At 46.1% G+C, this 16,603-nt stretch overlaps 1 long non-coding RNA gene across 2 annotated transcripts in view; it reads left to right on the forward strand.

The window, feature by feature from the left end:
• The window catches only part of LOC140596083 (uncharacterized), a 35,391-nt gene extending 24,851 nt beyond the window's left edge, over positions 1-10,540 (forward strand). Inside the window, exons 3-4 of one of the 2 annotated variants that reach the window (XR_011998122.1) lie at positions 5,635-5,706; positions 8,754-10,540. This is a non-coding gene — a long non-coding RNA (uncharacterized lncRNA). Of the gene's footprint in view, positions 1-5,634; positions 8,732-8,753 lie in introns of those variants that run through there. The other variant, XR_011998121.1, reaches the window with a different exon arrangement.
• Positions 10,541-16,603: the final 6,063 nt, after the last annotated feature.

Genomic DNA, 16,603 nt, shown 5'->3' on the forward strand with positions numbered 1-16,603 from the left:
AACGTTTTATTGGGAATCAAAACAGCTAACTCTTGCAAATTTTACACACACATTCTCACAAATCACAGGGCCGTATGAACATATAACAGAGGCCTGTGAGTGACAGCTGACTCCCTCTAAGAATAGAAATGCACTCGGGTTCATGTCAGACCAATAGTGCTCATTTTCACATCACATTTTAAAAGCAAACTAGCTTTTCTAACATTTTTTTCCTCAAAAACTCTTACATTCCGAATGTTACCATCCCCATGTTCAAGTTAAGATAACAATTCATAGGCTTCAGGGTTTATCTTTTAGTTATGCACGTTTCATTGTACCCTGTCAACAGCCACAGGTAACCAAATGGAGGCTTTTCTGTAGCTCATTTCTGACTCCCAGATCCCGGTCCATCTATTGCTCACACAGCCTGGAACGACTTACCAGCCTGCATATATAACTGTCGGAACCTGTCAGGGCTAGCCAGTGAATAAATCAAAAGAGAGCCCTGGCTTGGTAGGAGACAGATGACTGCGTCTTAGGGGACACAGTTCCGGAACAAAGTGCATGCTTTCCTACAATGCGTGCCACTTAGATGGGCGCCCAGCAGTGAACCTGGACTCCAGCTAGGTCTAAAATCGCTAAACTGTGTGTCCGATTACTCTAGTTCTCTTCCACAGGGGAATAAGCCACTACATGCAAAGCATCCCATCAGTCAGGAAGACAGCTTGGAGCCTGTTTGTTTTAGGAAACCACTTAGCCACTGAGCAAGAACTGCTTCCCTAAGTGGAATCTCAGGCAAGTGTAGAGGTCACAGTCTCGCACAGGCCGACAAAATGTTCACCGCACGTTGAGATGCTGTTCACTCCCATGTGGACTACACGCAGATGACCAGTCATTAACTTTGGGTTCCAGACGGCTTTTCCAGGAACCATGAGAAGGTAGTGACAGTATATCGCAAACATCCGTGCCGTTGGCTTCACCCCTCAGGGCTTTTCTTCCACACAGATAAGCATGGCAGATCAAATTCAAGGAATTATCCTAAGAACGAATGCACTCATTTACACCTGTGTGAGGTGTCACAGAGAGAGTGAGAAATCCATGTGATGTTTCTGCGAAAACCCATATTACATTTTAAAAGCGATTGTTGCTTCATGTCTGACACCAGGGCTCTTTCACGTCATAAGAGATCATACGTCCCGTATTTAAAATACGAAGTGCTGACCAAAGCAACCTTATGAAAACATCTAGACAATGACACATCCAAGTAAGTAGAGAGAAGTACGACAGTCTGCAGTCTATTTTTCATCAAATTAGTTTGCGAGGCGTTTGGGAACCAGAAACAATGGTGGCCGTGCTACGCACAAGGGACACAGATGGATCCAAAATGAACACAGCATGTTGCCGGGGTCTCAAACTTCTAGAATGTATGTACATGGCATAGAGAATGGAAGGATCCCGCCCTGCATACAGACAGGGCAATGAGAGGTCTCCCTGCTGCAGTGTGGGCACAGGAAGGCTTACTTATTAGGCCTGAGCCCGGGTGCCGATCTCTTCCGTATTTTTTTAAAGATATTTTTATCAAACAGCTCTTTTTCCCGGTAATGCACGGGTGGGCCCCGTAGGTACTTCTCTTCTGCCTCCTTATAACCTAATCCGTCAAGTGCAGCAATTGAACAAATGATTGCTTCTGGCAGAAGAACTTCCAGAACAAATCTCACTTTGTCGTCCCTTGCCAGAGTCAGCCTCTTCCTGTCTATTTGTTTGTAGATTTCTTGTAAATGTCCCATCACGACATCCAACTGGTCTTCATCCTCCAGGTATGTTTCAATGCAGAGCGTGTACCTGTTGGAATTCAGAAATGATGTCAGCCACCTGGACTGTTTCCTGCCTTTGACAATGTCCAGAAGGTGGTGATCAGCCCCTTTCGTTTTCACGATGAAGTCCACGAGCCTCTGGTTGGCTCGGTCCCGAGCAGCCCTCATCCGGTCAGGGAGAATCTTCTTGCGGGGCCTCTTCCCGCCCGCGGAGGTCTCCTCCTCAGAATCCTCCAGGTCGGCATAATTGACCTTCGGGAAGTCAGCCTCCAGGTCCCCATCCTGGATGGCTTTCCTAACTGGGTAACTGACGTCAGCAGCAAAATAGTCCAGGAAGGAGCCTGCAAAAGACCCACAAGTGAGCCCTTCTCTGTAGTGAGAAATCAGGGAGAAGCACCAGTTCACACTTTGCTCGTACACTTTCCTGGCTCTCTTCATCAGTGTTTCTTTCTCTTTGCATTCCAGGGGCTTTAATCTTCGAAGAGGAACTCGAATGCCACTCATTTCAGCGTGCATGTTTGCCTCAATCAAAAGCACCCTTGCAGTCTGCTCTGCTTGGCTGACGCTCTTTACCACCGCTGGCCAAAAGGGGTGATTTTGAAATTTAAACCAGACCATCATTCCTCCTTCAATGGGACAAGGCTCCTGTGGAGAAAGCATGCTGGTCAGTTGTCCCATTTCCTGGCTGACATCCTTCTTAATAGCAGTGGTGGGGTTCACAGCCTTTGAGCTGGCCGAAGGTCGAGATTCCTGCAGCCCTTTCTCAAGCTCTCGTACCTGTAGCTTCCTTCTCCTGTTTGCCAGACGGAGTAAACAACGTGGCGTCAGGTTAGGGGCACTGGAGGAGGCTGCCACAGCTTTCAAGCCGGGATTCAAGGGACCCTCTCTGTGGTCCTCAACATTCCCAGGGGAGGCAGAGCGCTCAGAGGAGGCAGCCGGGGTCTGTGCGTGGGTGTCAGGTAACTCTTCTTTCAGAGCCTCCTCGGGCACAGTGAGGTTGAGACCTGGTGGCGGAGATGGAAGGATGCCTCCATCTTCAGCCCCGGTACCCTCTTCCTTGGCTATGCCATGCGAGGGCCTAACTCTTGAGGTGTCCCTCTCTTCCTTGCCTTCTTTCTCACCACCATCTTCTGCAAGCGACGGTAAGTTCGGGTGCCTGCTGGAGCTTGGTGAGGACTTTGCTCGCCTTTTCCTTGGAACGGGAGTGACGGTTGTGTGTGCCTGTGATTGGCCGCCTTCTGGGGCGTCCAGTCTCTGAGTACGCACCAGCCGTGATTTGAGGTTTCTGCGTTTCCTGAGACGCCTCAGTAAGATCCCTTTGGCCTTCCGGTAGTTTTTAAGAGATCGCTTTCTTGGTCCCCTTCGGGACGGTGTAGTGGTCTCTGGATCATCCGATGCTCCTGCTGGGCGCACATCTGCTCTCTCCTTCAGAATCTCCAATGCCACTGTAAGAGCGTTTCTGTAAGGCACTTCCTGTCCCGCTGGGACACTGGCCTTCGACTGGGCTGTTAGCAAGGAGGTAATGGATTCAATCTGAGATTCGTTTAGGATCTTTACATCTGTGCTTTTCACTTTAATTTTTTCATCTACCGAGAGTATTTCAACTTCTAGAGAAAGTGCTCCTTTCCTCTTATTTCTTGGTGAGACCCCGAATCTAGACAAAACCCTTGCTGGCCACAAGTGGCCTTTCCAATTGCATAGGACATACTCAGCATCCATTGTGATTTGGGTGTCCTCTCAAGTGGTGACTAATAGAGGTTGAGGGGTCTGGCCGTCAGACACACTCCGAGGGCACGTCTTCCCTCAAACAATGTCCTTCAGCATGGCTTTTGGCCTCGGGCCACAAAGGGTTTACGGCTTGTGTGGACTGTCCTTCTTCACCTGAGGCTCCCAGGGTCACGGGGACTTGTCATCGGAATGGACTGTATAGGAGAATACTGGAATGTGGGAAAGGAAGAGAAGAAAAGCATTAGGGGAAAAAATTCCTTTTGTGAACGTAGAAGAACATCGGTCAATGAGAATTGAAAGGAGATAAAACAAAGTACTATAAAGAGTGTGTGTCAGATAGGGGGGTAAATACAAGGCAAGTATCGGGGAACATACAGAAGATACCTGAGGAGTTTTTTAACCTTCCATACCCAACTTCTTGCCCTGCTTGTTGCCACTCCGTACTAAAGAGCATCTGTGTGGGGAGGCGGGTGTCATATTCCAGATCTCATTTGTGTTATTGGCCGTCTTGTGCCTTTTGTGCTCCCTGGGGCTCATCCTGGGGGAATGCTTCACTCGGGCCTTATTTTCTGGGGGCGCTGATGTCACCCTGTGCACCAAGGAAGCCAGGGACAATCTCCTGCCTAGAGACCCTGAACGCCAGCCAGCCCAGTCTTGGGTTCAAGAGCATGAGCTTAGAATCCAGAGGTTCACCAAGATCATCCTGGTGGTTACTGGTGCCATCCTTCATAAGGATTGCTACAGGCATGGGCCATTGGCTGTGACCTGCCCTTTTGCATTGCACTACGGTGGCTCAAAAGGCTGTTGCCCATCCCCCTCCCCTCCCCCAGCGCTAACTTTTCGGAAAGAGATGGCTGTAGAGCCAGGAGCGGAATAAGCCACACTCCAAATGTCAACATGAAATGACTGCAAGTGAAATGTTTAGTAAAATAGGAACATCTTACAAAACACCACGTAGATGAGGGGAGGCGTGAGTCTATTCGCACCACCTGTTGGTTCACACGCTCCAACTGCTTGTCTGGCAGTCCCTTTCCTCTGCTCTGTGCCTCTGAGGTGCACAGTCCTTCCAGGGATCAAATGGCCTCAAATGTAGATACCCAGGACGTACGTACCTCTAATGTTAATCTTGAAAATCGGAAAGCCAGATGGGAAATGAAGCCAACGAAATGGGGATGGAGTCATCATTTTCCCTTCCCCAACTCTGGAATACAGGCTATTCTGAAACAGAAATGTTAGTTACATCTCATTTGGAATGTAGACCTGTCTCTCTGCTTCCTTCTTTTGCATTTCAAAAATATTGCCACATTAACCTGTTTAGTTTAGGCTAATCCTCCTATTTCAGAACCATGGCAACTACGGCTTTCATAATAGCCTTTTTGTCCATCTTAAATGCAAAGATTTAATAGTAGCAGCGTTTGGGTGTGTGTGTGTTTGTGTGTGTGCAACAAAAACGGTGTCTATTTTGTAAGTGTGTGTTGGTGTTTCTGAAGTAAAATTGTGAAGAGAAAAACCATGCCGAGGGGTGTACACGGGGGGCAATACATTATAGATGCTTGCTGTCAACATGATGGTATGAGGGTTCAGTGCACGTTCCCAATGCGCCATATACACACGCGTGCACATATTGCCTAGGACTGTATTTCTTCACTCAAGAGCAGTATGGTATCACTGTTTCGTAAGAATCTGATTTTTTGTATCAATTTTGTGAATCAGTTTTTGCAATGTGGTTTCCCTGACATTTAAAAACTTAATTTAAATACATTTCAATCTTTTAGATGTGTGTCATGCAGAAAATGCAGTTGTTCTCTCAATCCCCCTTCCGACCCATCAGGAAATACCTGTTAATGGGTTCTACTTTTCCACATATACTGTTCAATTATGTATCACAGTTCGCTTACAGATTTTAGTTCATCCAGTATCGGTTTCAAATGGTACGCTTTGATTTACAACAGATTATTTCCCTAAAAAAAATGCGTGTATGCCGGACATTGTTCACACATACTCCTGGCTACAATATGCAACGTATGATGACTCAGACTTTGGGCCCAGCCTGCACAAACCTTTTCTTGCCAGAATGTATGATCATGCAGGTATTGTGTCCTCTGCTTTACAGAACTCAGTGTACTGGCTCTTAGATCACGGGTGTCGGGTGAGGACACGGAACAGAGAAGAGAAGGAAAAACAGGTAACTCAACCAACTGCAGTCTCCCTGCAGCATGACCTGCCAGTCTCTCACACAGAACAGGAGTGCCTGAGTCACCTGAGCTCCAAACAGACCCCCAAGAAACACACACACTCACAGGTACATACACAGATTCAGAGTGATGAGGTTAGAGATGCAAGATATCTGATATTGATGCATGGAATCCATGCTTTCTGCTCTACACATGCATGCAAATGTTGTTGCTTCCAGGGCAGGGCTTCTTTCAAGCTTCCCTCAGTTCCTTATCTTGGAAATACACACAGAGATTCTAAAATGCTGTTTAAGATTATAAAGTAGGAAAACCGTTAAGGATCAGTAAACTGATCACCCAGAAGGAATGCGAACTGCAAATATATGAGTCTCGCACTTTTAAATTCTGTTTAAACCTATTTTCTATAAGATATTAGAAAGGGCTTTAAAAACCATAGCACCTATTTGACTATTCTCTCCCATCCACGTTTGTGTACATCTGTTCAACTACGAAGCACTTTAATGGAGTAACTTGCAGCGGACAACCAAAATATCAATTCCAATCATTTTGTCCGGTTACCAAAACAATGCATCCTTGAGAGACGCAGTCAGAAGGAAAGGGTTTTTAAGGGAAATATAAAATCCTCCATGGCCTACTCAACAGATGCTTTGGCCCACTGTCCAAACATCTTCCATTTAAGGGTTGGCACATAATGTTGCAGATGATTTCCTTATTTTTTCATCCTAACAGGAGCACAGCTCTCTTCTTTCCCTCTAAGGGTGCATCCAGGTGGGTGTGTAGACAGACACGTGGCAGTTGGACAGAAAGAGGGACAGAGAGAGGGAATTATATGTAAATGTTGATCCTCTTCTGCACACCAGGAACAAGTATTAAAAATAGAACCTTGGATGACACTGAAGTAACTATTAAAGTGACCCCCAATCCTGGAGGGCTTGGATCTGAACATGTATCCACAATTCTAGTTTACAGTCATACCAAACATGCCTGCCCAGTAAAAATGAATAGAATAAAACAGAAGGGGAATCGTAGAAGTAACAACTCCACAATTTGTAACTTCAGGGTCAATTCCAGACCATCAAGAAATAGAACCCTCAGATGAACCAGCTTCAATTTTGAAGTCCTGCTGTTAACTCTAGTCCCTTTGCCCCTTGGCTAAGGAATGAGAGAACGTGGTGGCAACGAACATTTATTTCTCCAGTCAATGGCAATGACTTTTGGAAGAATGAATTTGGAAGCTTTGTTCCTTAACTCCTTTCCCCATTGAGGGCTGTGATCACTTCCAAACAAAAATGAACGCAACCCTCTGAACGTGTTCTGTCAAAACAAGGGCACTGTCGTTGATAGAACTCCCGCACCCCTCCACTCCCCAGAGGCAGAACTTCTCTCATCTTTAACCCAACACCCTCTCATCCCTTCCCTAAATTCATTGCTTATTTATTGGACTTTTTTTTCTGTGTTTTTCATTCTGAGAGGGAGGAGGAAGGCGGGGCCATAGGTAGAGGGAGATGGAATCTTAAGTAGGCTCCATGCCCAGTGCAGAGCCCCACACGGGGTTCGATCTCATGACCCTGATATGATAAACTGAGCTGAAATCAAGAGTGGTGTCCCCTACCGACTGAGCCTCCGAGGCACACCTTGGAGCTTCTTTAAAGCTGTAGGCTTTGTGACCTTAAACTGTCCCCACAACATGTATTTCCATGAATAGACGAGTTAGCAGTTTCCCCTTTCAGCAATAAAGGCACATTTCATGTAATTTCACTTAGAGAGAAAACACGTTCTTGCCTACTGTTATGCCTTTCCACCGCCCCATGAATCCAGCATGAACTTTCCACATGTCAAAGTTTTTAACCACATTCCATTTGTAGAGCAACTGAGTGGGAATTGCATCTTCAGACCTTTCCCTTATGTTGCTCACTAGTTTCATAAACTCATAGAGGTCACACCTACTTGGAAATGTGGACCATTTTTGTATAAATATTTCAATGGGAAGTAGCGCAGACTGAAAACTCGTGAACCACCCTCAATTCTATCAAAGAACTGACAAAACTAGGCTTGCTTCTCACCTACAAATGATCCACTACAACCCTAAGAGCACCTACACGTTCAAATTGCCAAACCCTGCCCCCCATTTTCCCTTAAGAAAGAAGGAACCATAGCAACTATGCTTGCAGGCACACACCATCAAGAGTACTAGAGCTACCCAGAGGAGCAAAAGCATGAGTGCTTGTGCAAAGGACTACACAAACATCAGGGTTCGCCTCGGGGCCTTATTTTAAGACTAGAGTGACTTCTGTCCCATTCCTTTAGCAAACTCAGGTGGTTTCTCCCATCAAGCAGGCCAATTTTCTTCCAGAGATTCTCTGTTACCCCTACAGTCACTGTTACCTGCCACAGGGAGACCTCCACTTCCCTCTCTAACAGTCATGAAATCATGCACAGCCTTAGGACTGAAAAAGTCAAGGGCATCGTGGTCTTTCCTGCAGGCGAGACTTCCATAATTACTGATATCCAGGTGAGTGGACAAAGTGTGTATTTCAGAACCTATTAATTTCCCTGTGTCGGGCACAAGGAGAAAAAGGTGCCCTAATTCACAAGACAACTCACTGCATCGTAGCTTGTCATAACGGCATTGGATGTCTGCCAGGTGCTTGCTACCCATGGGAATAGACTAAAACCGATAATCTAAGCCAACAAGGGCATGTTATGCATCCAACACAAGGACTGATGCAGACCTTCATGTGCTGACAGTGGACAAAAATTCATTCCCCCCCCCAAAGAAAACATATCTAGAGACCAATGAAGTGCAAATATTACGCTTTCCGTAAGGCACACATTCACATGAGAGCAACGGTGTCTACTTCATCTTTGGATACAAAAGACATGTCAATGCAAGAGAAGAGTCCAGAATGATGAACAGAAATGTCATGGCACTGTTGCATTGGCAAGAGTGGAAGGAAAAGGACAGAAGTGGGTGGTGAGGGTAGACATCATTTCTCAAATGTTTTATTTTTTTTTTAATTTTTTTTTTTTATGATAGTCACAGAGAGAGAGAGAGAGAGAGGCAGAGACACAGGCGGAGGGAGAAGCAGGCTCCATGCACCGGGAGCCCGACGTGGGAGCCCGACGTGGGATTCGATCCCGGGTCTCCAGGATCGCGCCCTGGGCCAAAGGCAGGCGCCAAACCGCTGCGCCACCCAGGGATCCCCTCTCAAATGTTTTAAAACATTACACGGAGGACACATTTATGTGTACATAGGCACCGACACCTTACTTTGCAAAGATTCTAAGGTGATATGAAATGAAATCCTGGATGTAAGTGAACAAAAAGCAGGCAAGCAAAACAGTACCAACCATTGCATAGAAAGCAATGCAAATACATTGGAAATGTCTTTGAGGTACATTTTGTATGGATCAAAGGAAATGTTCATTATTAAAATGTATATATTTAACCACAGAAGATATATTGTACTGCAGTCCAAGAAGAGGGAAGGGCTGCTGAATGTGTGAAGGAACAATAGGCAACAATGTTCCAAAATAAAGAAAAATATCAGATGGTGTATTGATATGCCAACTTGTAAGTATAATATATTCCCTCCCTCTGCCTGCTCTCCCTCTCCTCTTCTCTAACATTCACACACACACACACACACACACACACACACACAGGTCTAGGCTCATCATGGTTAAACTTCTAGAACCCAGTGGGAAAAGAACAGCTTTAAAAGCAAAGAGGGAAGACCAGCATGACTTTTAGGCAACACTCTCTTCCTAGTTCTGTGAAAGATAGCTTGAGTTATTTGAGAACAAAAAAGAAAAAAAAAAGAACAATTGAGCAACGACACAAGAGTGTCATGACAGGAAGAGTGGGCACTTGTAGTTCCAGAGAACCCAATGGAGGATACGGTGGTTCTGAGAAGCCATGACGTCTGAAGAGGAGACCTCAGAGCGTGGGCTCCGACTTTGTCTGTTAGAGATGTTTCTTAGATCATGTGTGTGTCGGCTACTCAGAGTGAGCACAATATCATCCCCTAGGCTACACAGAGTCACATTAGATCTTCCAATCCTACCCATTTACCTTATTTGCCGACTTCTAATGCTCTCCCATTTCACACACATAATAACTGGATTTTCAGTCAGTGCAAGTGAGTCGACTTATATCTTTAAGGGTTCATGGGACACTCATCAAGCAGAGGTACATGATGAGGAATATTTGGGGATATCTGCTTTCAAGAAGTCAGGTAACAATGCCCTCGGGCAATGGTGTCACCTTAGGACAGCAGAAAGGGGCCCTGGTGTGACAGAGTTATTCAGTCACCTAAGCTCCCCAGCCCCAAGAGAAGCTGCCATCCCCTCTGATAAAACAGGAGGGATTAGAGCTCTTAAAGTCCAACTGAAGACCACACTCTGGCAACACACATACACACACACGACTAACACATTGATAGCAGACACTGACTAGTCCGATGTTTCTACATGTACTCCATCTCTCCAGTCTGTAAATATCCTTGTTAAATGTTTCTTCTGTCTCCATAAAAGAATGGCTTACCCCAGTTGTCATGGAAACCAGAATGTCATCAGAAAAGGTCTTCCTGATGTTCGCTTGCTCTGGAAACGAGGAAGTACTAATACCTCCTCAGATGCCGAGCGTTGATCGTGGTCTCAGTCAATTACACCCTGACCAATCCAGTGAATGAATGAATGAGTTTGTGAGTGAATGAATGAATGAAACATTGAAGACAATATCTGATGGTCTCAGAAAAGGCATTGAGGGCAGGGGAGTTTTTGTAAAATGGGTTATGGAAGAAATAAAGTGGAAAGATAACAGCTTCTGTCTTCACTTCACACGCACACGCTGAGGATCCAGGTTCCATTAAGGACCTCCTTTCAATGTGCCAAGACACATGAGGCCGTGTGTGTTTGTGTGGGTGGGATTCAAGGACTCTCAGTCAATTAAAAATGACCCAAGAGGAGAAGACGTGTCAGGACAAAGGCCCTGGATGTAAGAGATCCATTTGCCTTAACTAGAAACTCGGGTTGCAACAAGACCAAATGACCCTCAGTGTACCCTTGGACAACTGTGTACTGACCTTGTTTTCAGGACACCAGTGGTTCCTGAGAAGAGAGGCGAGTCCCCAGAAATGTCCCTGATGGAGGACAATAGGGAGATAGAGATGAGATAGAGCCTCTCACATTTGGGATGTGCGCTCAGCTTGTACTGCTGCAACCACACTGCCAATGATGGCTATGCCCCGAGGTAGGGCTCCTCTCAGAAGGGCACACAGCGCACACTTCCACTCTCATAGTCATCTACATTAGGGGGCAGAGGTGCCCTGTGACATAGCTCTTGTTTCCTGTTAAGGAGCTCCAGGCAATTCTTCTGTGGCCAGTCCTGGGCAGTGTGATGTGCTGGAAACAGGCTTTCGGGAGGGGAGATTGCAGGTCCGAGCTCCAGGGTTTTCCTATTTCCATGTTGTAAGTAGTTCCATTATGGCCGAATTCAAACCACTGACACGATGTCACCGAGTGCTGATTTGGCAAGTGATGCCCCAAATCAGCCCTCACACTGGTTCCAGACAGACCCAGCACAGCCCTGGACCCCAGATTCCAGAGCCAGACAAAGGCCTCTCGTTTTATGTGCAATCCAGGAGAGCAGGGCAAGCTGGAGTTTTCATAGAACTGTGTGCCGCCTGAATGAAGGCTTTCGAAAGGTTCTTGGTGAAGAGGAGAGGAAGAGGCATACCAAGAGCCTCCATGTATGTAGCCTATGTAGTTTTAGGGGTGGGAAAATAGTGGGAAGCACCCATGGCCCATCTTTTCAAATCAGAGATGCTTTCTGAAAGACCAACTCTTTCCCCTTAATGTTAGACATTCTAGGGGCATTAACAGCTATTGTTAGGCTTTGGTTTGCAATTCCCAGTGACTAATAATATTGAGCATATTACCATGTGACTTTTGGCCATTTGTTTATCTTCCCTCGGGAAATATGTACTCAGATCTCTTTCCATCCTTATTTGTTTTTAAATTTGGTTGGAGTTTAAGGGTTCTTTCTATACTCTGGTTGCTAGACTCTCTCTAGACATATGATTTGCAGGGGGAACCCTGGGTGGCTCAGCGGTTTGGTGCCTGCCTTTGGCCCAGGGCGTGATCCTGGGGTCCTGGGATCGAGTCCCATGTCAAGATCCCTGCATGGAGCCTGCTTCACCCTCTGCCTGTGTCTCCGCCTCCCTCTTTCTCTCCTTGACTCTCTTGAATAAATACATATAATACTTTTTTAAAAATCATATGGGCAGCCCGGGTTACTGAGCAGGTTAGCGCCAACTTCAGCCGAGGGCGTGATCCTGGAGACCAGGGATCAAGTCCCACATCCGGCTCCCTGCATGGAACCTGCTTCTCCCTCTGCCTGTGTCTCTGCCTCTCTCTCTCTCCTCTCTGTGTATTCTCATGAATAAATAAATAAAATCGTTTTTAAAAAGACATATGATTTGACAATATTTTCTCCCATCTTTAGGATATCTTTCTCTCTCTCTTTATAGTGTCTTTTATTTTTTGTTCTTTTAAAGATTTTACTAATTTACTTGAGAGAGACAGCGAGAGACAGAGACAGAGAAGAGAGAGAGAGAGACAGCGACAGAGACAAAAAGATAGAGAGAGAGAGAGGGAGAGAGAAAGAGAGAGACAGAGAACAGAAGCAGGAGGAGCAGGAGAGGAAGCAGGCTCTCCGCTGAGCAGGGAGCCCGATGCGGTGCTCAATCCCAGGACTCTAGGACCACAACCCGAGCCAAAGGCAGATGCTAACTGATTGAGCCACCCAGGTGCCCAAAGATAGTGTCTTTTAATGCAAAAACTTGTTTTCAGTTTGGTGAACGTCAATTTTCCCATTTCTTTTCTTTTGTTGCTTTTGGTCTAATGTTTAAGAAATCCAAATTCATGGAGGTTTACTGCTACCTTTTATTTTAAGAGTTTTATAGTTTTTTGCTCTCACATTTAGGCGTTTTGTGTATGCTGTGACTAGCGTGTCCAACTTATGAGCTAACCTCTGGAAGGATAACTTCAAAATTCCTGAAATCCTCTTGGCACTGCCGTAAGAAATCAAAACGTGCTGATACGATCTATAGACAGGAGTCATCCAATACCTGTGGTTTTCTATAGTCGGAAGACCTCTGAGATGTATCAATTTGATTTCTCCTTACAAGTGTAAAACTGACAAGTTCACGGTCGGTGTTAGAAAAGTCAAAAGCTGTTATAACTCAAAAGGTGTCATAACTCTTCTTGGTTAGTCATGGAGCAGATGCTCCACTAAAGTCCCTTGTTCCAATTTCTTTCCTGATTTTCAGATTTTTAATATATTCCTCACATCCTTGGTGGGCATTTGCAAAACAAAGACAGTGGTTTTATGAAGCCACCAGATGGAGATATTGAGCTGCCACTGTTTGTGACAGTCAGGTCCTTCTTGACTAATACAGTGGTTCCAAGTTTGAGAACAACCTGGAGAATTTACTTAAAATGCAGATTCCTAGCACGCCCACATGGTTGATTGGGCAGGCTTAGGACAGATCTAAGGAATCTGGACTTTAACACTCTCCTTTCAGGGATTCTGATATACCGGTGATCCCATGCACCACCCTTTGAGAAGCTCTGATGTAAATGGCCATTGAAATCATGCACATAGGTGGAAAAGTATAGGGAAAGTATATTGATTGAGATAAGAATCAAGTAAAACAAAGTCCTGAGGAACATCATCATGCGAAGGCTCATCTGAAGAGAAGGAGCTAGCAATGGTAATAAGTTGCCAGAATGAAAGGAGATAACGGGACACTATGCAGTTATGGAGGCCAAAGGAAAACAGAGAGAGTGGAAGGGAAAAAAAGGAGATAAGAAGGGTCAACCAGACTGCATGCATTTTTGTTCAAATTTATCCACACATCCGTCATCATCTTCTCTGACTTCTTTGGAAGAAATATTGCCTTAAACAGTAAGAATGTGGGATCCCTGGGTGGCTCAGCTGTCTAGTGCCTGCCTTCGGCCCAGGGTGGGATCCTGGAGTCCTGAATTCGAGTCCCACATCGGGCTCCATGCATGGCAGCTGCTCTCTCGTTCTCTCTTTATCTCATGAAAAAATAAATTTTAAAAAGAGTAAATATGCCCTTGTGATATCCGACACACCCTAAATTATTCATATACTTGAAATATGTATTACCCGTCCCAAGTCCACATTTGTTAATGAAATGTTACTGTTAATCATGATGATGAAAAAGTTAGCTTTTATGCTTTGATATATGTAGTAGGCACCAGCTTGCATTCAATGTTTGATATTCAGGAAATTGTGTGCCAGTGGCTCACAAAGTGGCCACAATAATGGCAATACAATAAACACGAAACACCGATCAACATTACGGTAGAATGAATCAGAAACAGTAATGCTGCTATACTGTTACTAATATTTGACTGTTTCCCGGATATTACTGAGGGCCCATACGAGTTTTTATGCATTATTTCAGTTAGCGGCATCGAAAATATCATGAGACAAATACTGTCGGTATGCCTTTAAGATAGTACGAAAGTGATCAAGGCTTCGAGAGAGAGGTCAAGAAGTCACCTCAGTGTCTCACAGTCCCCGAGGGGGACAGCCACGTTTAATGGCATGCTGGACTGTCAGTTCGTGCTTTGAGCATTTTTGTGAGTTTCTCTTTAAGAAAACCCAACGTAGTCAAGTTTTGGATTACTTTCAGAAAGGCACAGGTTGCAGGGACCTCCCGGTTGCCACCTAAATCCTTGCTCTCCTCTTCTTCCTGGGCCACATCTAGGCATCATTGCCCAGCTTTCCTTGCTGTTACGCGTGACCGTGTGCCTGAGATGTAGGCAATGGGACGGCAAGCGGAAATGATGCGTGCCACTGCCAGGCCTAACTTGTAAACACCTGGTACCTGGTGCACCTCTGTGCTCTTTGCCCCTTCTAGCAAACTGCCAAGGGGGCCATGTCCGGGGCTCCCATGGAAGCCCCATGTTGGATGTGGCAGACTTTCTGACAGCCGGGATCACTGTGGAAGTGCATGGATAGTGCCTGCCAGGAGGACCCAGTCACTTTCCCAGTAAAGTGCAAAGAGTAATAGATAAACGAGTTGAGATAAACCAGTTGAGTCCCTGTACACATTTGGGTTTAGGTGTTAGGGTAATAGTCTACCACCCCTGACACAAGCTGGGCAAAAATAAATTTCAGGTATGCCCTGCTCTGTCACCGTGAATTGCATCTTCCTGCATGTTGAATAGTGGCTCAAAGAGGGGCTTTGTTTATTCCAGGTAACACATGGCAGGAATACATAATCCAGGGCTGGTACTACAGTTCAGGGAGGCAGGATCTCCTCTCTTCTCGTCCCTCTCTCCTTAAATGTGGCTTTTGTCTCCCTGGCCACAGGCACTCCGTCTGTATCACTGGCAGGATCAAGTGGGAAAGATCAAAGGGGAATGCCAGCTGCATCTTTCCAGTTCCAGGAGCTTTCCTAGTAATGCCACCAGCGTCATCTGGGACACGTATCATGACCAGCCTAGGGGCTGGACTGAGCCACGTGCTCACCTGTCTGTGAAATGGGGTCAGGGTTCTATTAGTAAGGACGAAAGGGTGAGGGAAGGAGTGCTCGGGGAGGTCCAGGACCTGCCACAGCACTTACACGTATCTATATTGATCATAAAAATCCCCAGTGGGAGCTTCTGACAAATCGCGATTCCTGTCCTGGTGCCAGCCATAGGGAATCAGAATGTCCCTGACAATTTGGAACCCGAAAGTCGTTGTTGAGCTACTGGCCTTTGCTCTACCGAGGACAGACCCTTCTTCCCGTCATCTGGTTTGGTCTGCGTGAACTCTTCAATGGGTTTGTCATTTCATACCGCTTAGGTGCATTCCAAAATGCCAAAGAGAGCACCTTTCTCGATTGACATGTTTTGAAATTTACATGGAAATCAAGAACTTTGTAAAGGACTTCCACCTCCACAGTGACAGCCTTCAAACAATTTTCTGCAGTACTGGGAGAGGCAGGCACTACTAGAGACCATGGCTTGTAGCTGAAGATGTGCTGTAGCCCCAGAGCAGCAAAGGGACACAAACCAGTGAAGAGGCGAGGGCCAGGGGTGGGCAAAGGGGTGGTGGAAGGGGATGAGTGCGGGGGGTGGGGGTGAATGGGTGACGGGCACTGAGGGGGGCACTTGATGGGATGAGCACTGGGTGCTATTCTCTATGTTGGCAAATGGAACACCAATAAAAAATAAATTTATTATTTAAAAAAAAAGTACCAAAGGTCTGGCCCTTCCTCCACTGTGTGGCTCTGCAAACTTGGGTAAGCATCTGTAGTCTCTGACCATGGTCCTCTTAACTTATACACGGGCCTTGCACCAATTCACCTTCCAGAGGGTTATTAAGATCATCCAGTGAGTCACGGGTATGTATCCCTTCAGGCCAGGACCGCATCGCTCGCTGAAATGTTGTCTGTATTCATGGGCAAACAGTGTCCAATACGAATTGTGAGTTCCAAATCTGCTTGGTAGAATGATACAGGCTTCCTGCACGGTCAATGCGAGGCACAGGAATACGGTCCTGTTAGCACACAGAGGACTGGATTACAGTGCAGTGAGAGGAGCGAGGTGGCACAAGTCAAAGCGACAGGCAAAGGAAGGAGTGACAGCCAAGGGTCTCGGCAGAGAGGTTGGTTGAGCTCATTCAAGGGCGCAGTGGCAGGCCACAGCCAGGGTGTGCTTCGGGGAGTGGCAAGAAGCTCAGGATGGGGAGGATAAAGGGGGAGTCAAAGGAGACGAGGTGCTAAGGATCCTCGTATGTAGGGTCGACCCTCCTGTGGAGGCTGTCAGGAATCACGGAAGGATCTGAGTCATCAGAGTGTA

This window comes from Vulpes vulpes, chromosome X (genome assembly GCF_048418805.1).
Source record: "Vulpes vulpes isolate BD-2025 chromosome X, VulVul3, whole genome shotgun sequence".
NCBI lineage: Eukaryota > Metazoa > Chordata > Mammalia > Carnivora > Canidae > Vulpes > Vulpes vulpes.